Here is a 10,165-nt window from a genome sequence, read left to right as displayed (position 1 = left end):
TACGTGACGCCCAACCCGTTATGGACAACCGAGCCAAGTTTGGAGTCATTAGACCAAGTAAGGTGGGCGAGGCGAACTCAGCTGTGAGCGCCCCGACCACTATAAGTGCTCGGATTAACCATGTGGTGACGGCGAACTCGGCGCTCGGAGAACCAGCTGCAAGAAATGACTTGGGAGCTGTTCTGGTTTGCCATGGAACAGCCGACTACGCGAAGGACGAGTGTGGACGCGTGGATGTCTGTCCAGCCGTCGTAGCAGACTCAGCGGTACAGTGCCCTAGCGTGATGACTGCGAATTCCAAGCTGGAGGTATTACTTTCAAGAGATGTTGAGGATAACAGTGAAGGACTGAGCTGGACGGTGAATACCAGTAGCAACAGTGATGAAGGTGAGGCACGAGCCGAGTCTGGAATCGAAAAGTTAAGTTCTGCAGCCGTGGTGAACTCAGCGATGGGTACACAAAAGGCTTGCATAATCCAGTCGGCGGCGGTGGACTCGGCGTCAGAAGATCTAAACACTGAGAGTGTATCGGACGAGGTTACATCATGTCGTCAGGATGTCAGCTATACTGAAGACGCGTTGGCACGCACGGAAGTCAGTTCTGCCGTCACAACCAACTCAGCGGATGAGCACTCCGACGCGACCAAAGACTATGATAGTCGGGAGGTATTACTACTTGAAGGAATAAAGCCGAACGACGACCTAGCTACGGCGGACTCAGCGTTGGAGACTATGGAGGCTGAAACCGGTTCGGAAGTGGTTAGACAGAACGACGATGATACCATCTACCTCGGAGACAAGTTTGAGCACGCAGGAGTCCGCAACGAGTACGACGTAATCCCAATGAACAACCCGATCCAGCTCGACGGACACAGCTGTGATGTGTACGTCTGTAGGATGTTAATTGGGCAGGTCGTAACAGGGCATCACCTGAAAGTGAGCATTGAAGCGCTCACAAAACGTCGCTTTACATGCTTCTAATATTTGCTCACTGGACAACTTCTTCCAGTACAAACTTCGCTAGGTGACGAAGAAGAGGAAAACGTGCCTGCTCCCCGTGTTGAAGACAAGAGCAGTGACGCTGGGCTTCCGTCGCTCGGAGTTGCTGATCCCTTGACCATCTTCACTCTTCTCTTTCTCTTCTCTTCCTCTTAACTTGGTTAGCTGGCACCTATAAAAACAAGCACACACTCCTGTTTCCGGGTCGCGGCACCAGTTGTGGTGTAGTAGAACACACAAATACCGTCAGATGTGGATTCCTTACACAAACCACAACGAATCGCCGAGTTAGGTCGGCGGTTGTATGGCCTGCGCAGAGGGTGGTCCCCTCGCGGTCCGGCTCTTCCGGGACAGACGAGTGGCTCGTTTCCACTCGGTTCCGACTAACCAAGTCAGATCACTCCCGAGGCTCCGCCGAGTTTGGTTCGGCTGAGCTCGTTTACAACCCTGTGCCCTCCACCAAAGGATGGCCGACGGCGCGCGAGCGCTTTTACAGGTCACCGAGCGCAGAGGCTGCTCAGCTAGAAGTGTTACGGCACCCGGGCTATCCGACGTACCGGCCCGCTGAGTATGCGGGACTTTCTTTCGCGCGTAGCGAGACTTTGTCCTACCCGGACAGACCTAATCGCTTGACGCTTCCAGTCATACCCTACAAGCTATGCCTCTCGAGTATTGACGGCAGGCATAATCCAGCCCTATGCAGGGACTTACCGGAAAAGTGTACACGTGTCTTGGACTAGGAAAATTCTGCTCTGTTATCTTATGGGAGTCCTTTCGGCTCCCCCTATTTAATCCTATGCTTCTCATACAAAATATCTAGTAAAATGTAGTCGTTTCGGATCTCTACCGACCCTTCAGCTGAGTTCCAGCGACCGTTGAGCTCAGCGGCTATCCGGATAGCATATCCGGACAGATCGCCGAGTACTTACCGTGATCCTTTGCTCCTAAGCTCTGGACTATCAAACCGAGCCGATTCTTGACCTAAAGTAGGTAGGCGTATGGTCGAATCTGGAAATCCCTACACCACAACTGCCCCGGTTATGATACGAGCCGAGCTGGTGAGTGTCTTAATCCTTCATTTGGTTCTCCCACCGTTGGTCCGTACTCGGCTGATGACGTCTCGCGGCTCTCCTCCACCTTCTTTGGTACGTTCGTTGCTTCTGCTGTCACTCACTTGGCAGCTCCTTACTCCTCGCATGCTACTCCAGCACAACTCGCGGCGCCACCATTCTCCTCCAACTTCTCGTCGAGGTGAAGGCGCGCCAGCTGAGTCGATTCCTCGACCCGACGTCACTCGTGGGGTCAGCGACCGGCATGAAGCTGGGTTGGTCGACCTGACGACTTCCCATGAGTCTGACGCGGAGTCGGCCGGGTCTTCTCGCGCGCGCCTTACTGGTCCAGCGAGCTTGCCGGGCGACACCACTTCGGGCGTAAACAGTCAGTCATGCTCGGCTGCCCCAGTGAGCCTTGATTATCTCATGATCATAACTACTCAGCAGGGATACGAGCGCCGGGAAAAATTGACCTTCTTGGCGAGGTTCATGGCCTACGTTTTCACCTCTCTTGGGGTCCGGATTGCTTTCCTTTTTATTTGTTTCTTCTTCCGACTGAGTATCGTTCATGACTCCATTTCGTAATTTTTCAGTATCTGCAATTTCGACACAGTAGCATTCCATCTCAACTCGGCCTGTGTCGTCCGCTGAGTTGGTGTTAAATTTGGTGCAATAACTGTTAATCCTCATCTGCAACTTGCACCATTTGCAGACGGTTTTCACGCTTCTTTTGTCGTAGATAGTCAAACAGGAGACCTCCACATAACAAATTCAACAGTGGTTCCCAAGTAGGCTCATCGTAACCGACCCACTTAACCTTAAACTTCCGTTGTGACCGGGACGTACTCGTGAATAATGGTAGCGCATCGTCGAGAATTGCTTCGACTTCATACTGGTTCGTACTTGCGTCTGGCTCCTAGCTGTCTTCAGGCAGTAATTCTTCGTCAAAGTCAAATCGCTGAGTCTCTTCGAGGTCGGCGATTAGCCTCGTCTTTGGTCTTCCGCCGAGTTCGGTGACTGCCTTCAGACGTGATACATGGACCACTGGGTAGAACCTATATCCACTCTTGTCGGGTAACTCCAATTCATAGGCGAATTCTTCCACCTTCTTCTTCACCCTGAATGGTCCACGCCATTGGTGGGCTAACTTCTTGGTCAGGCCCGACTTGACTCGCTCCACAAACAGCCAGACTTGATCTCCTTCTTTGAACAAGGATTCGGTGGGTTCATCGCCTGGTCCTGCAACTCCATCTTCGTCATCTGCTGTGTTGGGAATGGATCTTTTCATCTTCTTACTCAGTGCTTTGTTGTGCTCTCGAGCTCGACGCGCTTTCTCTCGCACTTGAAACTCAGCTGCTAATCGAAGGGCCACTTCTCGTTGTCTGTTCGCTTCTGGGCGCCACTCGACTGCGTCCGCCGAGTTGACTGGGCGTCCCTGTTTACGTCGTATTGAGCTCGTCTTAGCCTTGAATGTAGACTTGGCGTCCCAACCATGTACCAGATAGAAAGGGGTTTCTCGCCGAGTCGAGTCTCTTGAGTTGTTGATAGCGTGTACCATCTTCTCGGCGATGTCCTCCCAGTCGGCTTGAAGTGGGTCTTCCACGTAGACCCGTATAGTCTGAGCCATTGTCTTGACTGACCTCTCTTGTTGACCGTTGGCTTGTGGTCGGTAACTCAGCGTAGCTCTTGATCTCGACTGAATCATCTCGGAGAACTTTTGGAATACTTCACTCATAAACCTTGGATCTCGGTCGTGCCGTATCAGAGACGGAGCACCGAACTGCCTGAAGACGCATTCCTCAAATACCTTGGCCACTTCGAGTGCCCCGGTGTCATTCATAGCCTTAGCGATAACGAACCCCGTGAAGTGGTCCTGGAACAGCAGCAGTGCAGTATTGCCCCGCTGAGTTCGAGGAAGGGGAATCACGAAATCCATTGACACGACTTGGAACGGATGGTCTGACACCACATTTCCCGGCGAGTAACCTCTCAACTGTGGCTTGCTCTTACTGGTATTGCAGTCCTCGCAGGCCCTAACATGTTTCACCACGTCGGCGTAAAGACCAATCCAGTAGTAGTCGGCCTTGACTCGGTGATAAGTTCTGACGATGCCTTGATGCCCTCCTTCGATCGAGTTGTGACAGTTACGAAGTTTTTCGTCGACCATAGTTGACGGAATCACCAATCTCAATGAGAGGTTCGGTTCGCCGAGACCGCCCAGTCGGCGAGCTTCATCTCGGCGGTATAACAGGCCGTCTTCGCTGAGTACAAAGACTTCTGCGACTTTGCCGGCATTCTGAGCTCGACGGTGTGTAAGGTCCTCAAATTCACCTCTCAGGTACGCCTTCAGATCGGCCCACCTGAGTTCTTCATCTTGTGCCTTCGCGATTCGTCGTCTCCGCTCAGTCTGTACTGTCACTGGGTCAATGTCGTTGGTATTCTGAGCTGTCTGGGTTGACTCCATCTGCGACCTTGTTTCGACATTCGGGGTCGTGTGGTTAGTCCGCCGAGTCGACGCCCTGTTGACTTGTTCGAATTCATCTCCACTGCTTTCAAACGCCGATTCTCCAGGATTTGTTGATATGGCTTCGTGATCCTGACTTCCTTCCCTTGCTCTAGCCGAGTCTTCATTCAGCTCGTCCTCAAAGTGAACTCGGCGTACTCAGCTACGAGTGACTGCCGTGACAATCAGGGTTTCCGCTGGGTTGTCTGTGGCGTATCGTTCTTCGGCTACACGATTAATCATTTATAGCTCTTTTTTTCTATCCGTCCCGAGGATTACTCGTCCAGCTTTAGCTTCCAGTGCTTCTGTAGCGAGAGAATCAGCCGCTGCGTTATAGTGTCGCGCTATGTGTCGATACCGGACCGAGTTGAGTTGCTTCGTGAGATCCTTGTGTCGAGCTAGCTACACTTGCAACGTTTCCTTCTTGCATGCTATCACCCCCATGGATTGCTGGATTGCAAGCCGGGAGTCCCCCACAATAATCAGATCGGTTATCCCTCGGTCGATCGCCGCCAAGACTCCATTGTTCATGCCGATGTACTCGGCGATGTTGACTGTGGTGGACGACAGGTACGCGCTCGCAGCGATCTCAATGTCCCAATTCGGAAGGCGCCACAGTATCCACGAACAACTTCCATACCCGCCGTATTTAGCTGTCTTTGCTGAGCCATCAAATGACAGTACGCATCCCGCAAAGTCAGCTGGTACTCGGGCGTATAGCAGCTCTGGGTCCATTCGAACTGTCGCCGAGTTCTTGGAGGGAGGCGCAAGGTGCTTCAAGGAATCGTCGAGTCCGATAAACGGGGTTATCGACGTCTGGAGCAACTGGGCGAAATCTACATCTCGTTCACGTACTCGCTTCACCTTCAAATCGTAGGGCGACAACATAACTGCAAAACGGACTGCGCGGCCGTACAGCGACTTTGACTTAAACACCCACTCCAGTGTGGAGAAACGATGTAGACGTGTAGCGTCTTTCCCGCCAAGAGCGTGAAGCACACTTTCAGAAATTGTAACAGCGCGACTACTTCTTTCTCAGCGGGATGATAGCCGAGTTCATTCTCCTTTAGTACGCGTCCACAGAAGCGAACTGGGTGCAGCTTGTCGTCGTGCGGTTGCATCAATGTACTGATCAGTGCCCACGCATTGGCGTACAACATTATGTGGACTTCTTTCGCCGAGTCGAAGTGACGCAGATTTGGAGCGTCTGCTACCCGGCTTTTGAGCTCAGCGAATGACGCTTTTGCTGACGCCAAGTCACCCCCAGGACCAAAGTCCGTGTCCTTCAGCTGATATAGTACCGCTCCATAAACCGCCAAGTTCTCGATGAATCGGTCGTAATAGTTAAGTGACCAGAAAAGCTTGCATCCCTTTCTTTGATTTCGGGAAGGAGAGCTCGTCGATCGCGGCTATCTTTTTCGCATCAGCGCGTATGCCACTCGGCGTAATCTCGTGCGACAGGAAATCAACCTTGGGTTGGACAAAGATACTCTTGGTGAAGCTAATGCTAATTCGACATTCTGTGAACCGGGCTAGTAATCGGTCGAGTGTCTCCAAGCAGGCGTCAAACGTCTCCCCTCCAAAACAGATATCATCGACGAACGACCTCCGCTTGAATACCGGAATCAAGGAAGACTGGTCTGGTTCTCCATTAGCAAACATGTCGCCGTCCGGTCTGTTGACCAGGTCTTGGACCGGATCGCAGTCAGCTTGTGATTGGTGGTCAGCTTCAAACTTCGTCAGCTGATTCTGCGTTGAATCACTGACTCCGCCGAGCTCAACTCGCCGAGTTCCCGACTCGGCTTCAGCAATAGTCATTCGTTCGGCAAACAACTGCCATCCTCCCTTTGGTTAAACGTATCCCCATAGAGCGTTGTCGATCAGTCGCTGGTAAATTATAGGCGCATACTTCAATCCAAACGGCATGCGTAACCATTCAAAGTGTCCAAGTGCACAGACGAACGCTGAGATCTGCCGAGCTCGGCGTGTCATTAAGACTGCCCAGAATCCACTCGCAGCATCAAGCGAGCAAAACCACAAGTAACTCTCCAATTCGGTAAGTAGGTCATCAACTAGTGGCATAGCGTATTCCATCGGCGTCGTAACCGCATTAACTAGTTTATAGTCAATGCATAGCCGAATATCCACACCATTTTTCTTGAGCACTATCACCACTGGCGAGGTCCAAGGACTGCCCGAGAATGATATCAACCCAGCTCGAAGCATCCCCTTCAACAACCCGTAAAGTTTGCTCAAGTGGCGGAGAGGTATCCGCCGAGCTCTCTGCTTAATGGGTGCGTGTCCTTGAACGTCAATGTCGCACAATGCTCCGTACGCTGGAGGCGGCAGGGCGTTACCACTTAAAATCATTATCCCTTCGTGCTTTTGTAGCTCTGCCACCAATTTAGCTGACTGTGCTGGCGTATGACTACTCGACTTGACGTTTGTAGCGCCATAGTCGAGTTCTGTAGGCTCAACTTCAGTGAGGTCGGGAAGGAAAGCCAGCTCATGGGCGTAGTCCGTCAATTCCAGATCTGTCCCACCACGCTCAAAGACGTCGGTCTTACCATCGTCAACATCATTCTCTTGCTCGTCTTCGGTCGCGGCGATAGCCATGTAGTGTTGTCTTCGGGTTTCCGTTGGGTCTCTCGTCGAGTTGCGCTCGTCATCTTCAGCTTGTGCTAAACCGTAGTCAATTCCGCTGGGGTCGAACACCGTCGCCGCTGAGTTCGTTACTTCGACCTCAGCTATAGTACCTTCCAACAGTGATACCTCTGGTAAATCATAGTTGTCGTCCGCGTCAGGGCCCGTATTCGCTGAGTTCACTGCGATGGCCGATTCCATCTTATTTCAATCTACCTCCATTGAGCAATGTCTCCATTGCTAAGGCCATCAAAATTTGTGGCGGCCGGCTATTTATACGCGGAGAACGAAGCTCAAATAAAATCGGAGGCGCGCGAGTTGCCTCTGCTTCTATCCCTATGTGCAGGAAAAAAGTGTATGGGACTTTGGCAGAGTTGTAGTGTATACAGCAGATTTTGGATCCAGTGAATAAGGTACTTTAAAAGGTGCACAATATCAAAGTTTTGCCGTTTCAAATTCTGTACGGTTTGAATGATGTAGGGAATGGGGCTTGTACATGGTAATGGGAGCAAGCGCTGGCCACGCTAGCATCTCAATAGGCGGAATAAAATCGCTTTGTGGCCGACCTCTAAAACTAGACATCGGCATCGTACCCCCCCCCCCTGCTAGTATCGTCCAGTTAGAATTGCAAGGGGCATGTCCATCTTCGATACGGTTGGGATCTCTACAAACATCACTGTTACCGTAGGGTGCACCCTCCTAAACTCCATGTGGGCTGTTCGTATCAGTTGCCACTGGCGTTTGCAACGTCACTTCATCGCCCGAGGGAGGTTCACGATGGAGTTGATGTTTCTTACGCGCCCGTCTACTCATAAGTTTATTGCCGTACCAAGTGCCGATACCAAGAATTGATCTCGCTGCGCCTACATGAGAGCACACATCAAACTTTAAATGAATAGCACAACCACATGTGTTGTACTCAGCACCCACGAGCCGCCCATCTTGAGGCATATTGACACGGCGTGCACGACGGGTATACTATTTTACACTATCACGACACAGTCGAGAGGCTTTGCTTTTTCCACTTTTTCTAAAACCTAACAAAGTTTAAATGGATCGTCCTCGCTTTCAAACATGTTGGTTGCTAGACGTCGCATAGTTTCCATCGCAGTGGCGCCAAGATGCACCTCCCAAATGGCATTCGGCATCTTTTCTCATCGATCGTACGAGCTACAAGCACATCCTTTGTTTTCAGTATCCGTTTTGCCGCCTTCTTGATCTTGCCGTTTGGGGTCGCGAGGGATGTTGTCGGTGGCGGGACGTCGGGCTCGACATCCGCAGCCAATCTGATTATACTTTGCAAAAAAGCGCACAAGTCACTCGTTTTGCGGTGAATATGCCTTATCACAGTTGCGCTGAATACACACGCCTTATTTGTTATAGCGTAACTTCAAGGATTATGAAAAATTGCCATCTCCAATATATGCCTTCCATCCTCTGCACGTCTACGTACTTTGCGAAGGTACTCAGACACGGCTCAGACTTACAAGCCGAAAACATCCGCTCCTTTATTGCGCAACACTCAGTGCAACTAGTCGATCAATGAATATACATTTATACCTGTTAAAAAGGCGTCCCCTGGTCCAGTTTCAAGATGTCTTGTTCTCTTGTGCACGTTGTAAAGTACGTCGAAAAAGCACATCAAATATTGACTGTCGCTGAATGCAGCTACGGTCCAAAGTGCAATAAATTGCGCGTCTTCGGCATCGTCAATGACGGCATCAACACTAAGAAAGGTTTGGATAGTGTTTCGTATACTCTGACGATGCTGTCAGCTGCAATTTAGTACTCACTAAGTGTTCGAGCACTTACGATCACTTTTGTGGCAAGGTGATAGATTCTTGATCGATCCGTTAATCTATGCATGCCGACAGGATAACGTAAACCGCTCAGTTTAAAATAGACGAACATGTTCACTCCCATGAAGCTGGTTTACATTTGTTAGCAAATTTGGTGTTGTCACACCTAAATCAAATGGGTCTTCCTCACTGCCCTCCCCGATCCGTGGATATCCATCACCATCATTTACAGGTCTAAATAGAAAGGCCTTGTCACTGTCGATGCCTTCAAAGTAAGGAAACGCTTTTGTCAGTCTCTGCACGGCTTTTCTTGTATTCCGAGATAAGTTTTTTTTTCGGAGCCTCTTTGCTGAGTCTAATGTCTGCTGCCGCGATGGTAGCCCTAGCCGAGGTTGTACAACGTCAGCTGCACGACGAACGTTACTCCAAATATTGCGTGATCGTACGCCGCATGAATCTATTCTAGGAAAACCTTATTTCGCTTCGTCTGCTATCGGTATGTGATGTCGTCCAGCGCATTCTTCCTCCTCCTCTAAAGTGTTCTGTTTGCCATTACAATATCACAATCCCATGCTTCCCCTGCAAGCCACACTGCTCACATACATATATCTCCTTTGTTTTCCCACGACGGGCTGATACACCCCAGTCGTCTCTCAATCATGGTCGGCGTTACATATTTGCAGCTCATCTAACGCTTTATGTAAGCACCGGGACAGCAGAAACTGATGCTTCACTGCTTGACAAAGTCCGCTTTCGTTGCGTGCTTCGCGAAACGTGTCCACGAATGGCTTGGCCTCCTTCGGGATTGCGCTTGTCGTCACTTAGATATGCACGGGTGGAAGAATGCCGTGCCGGGGGTCAACTGGGATAAAATCGGTTTATGGCTAGCAACTGAAGAGCTGGATGTGCAGGGGGTCGCCCGCTCTAGCCAATCCAAATACACAAGAGCTCGACCGTTCGAGCAAACCTGCAAGCGACCGATGCGGGTTATATGACCGGTCGAGTAGTTGAGCATACGGTCGAGTTATTTAGCACGTGGTCAAGCTATTGCGCATATGGACCAGGTGTTGCGCATGTGGGCGAGTTAACCGGCATCCCAAATGCAAGCCGACCACTCGAGTATACTACATGCACAATAAAAGAAAAAAAAACTCCCGGCAAACGCACAGT

Source organism: Phytophthora infestans, genomic scaffold, assembly GCF_000142945.1.
Source record: "Phytophthora infestans T30-4 supercont1.56 genomic scaffold, whole genome shotgun sequence".
Classification (NCBI taxonomy): Eukaryota; Oomycota; class Peronosporomycetes; order Peronosporales; family Peronosporaceae; genus Phytophthora; species Phytophthora infestans.
The sequence above is the reverse complement of the archived record's forward strand: the minus strand, read 5'-3'. Positions refer to the sequence as shown.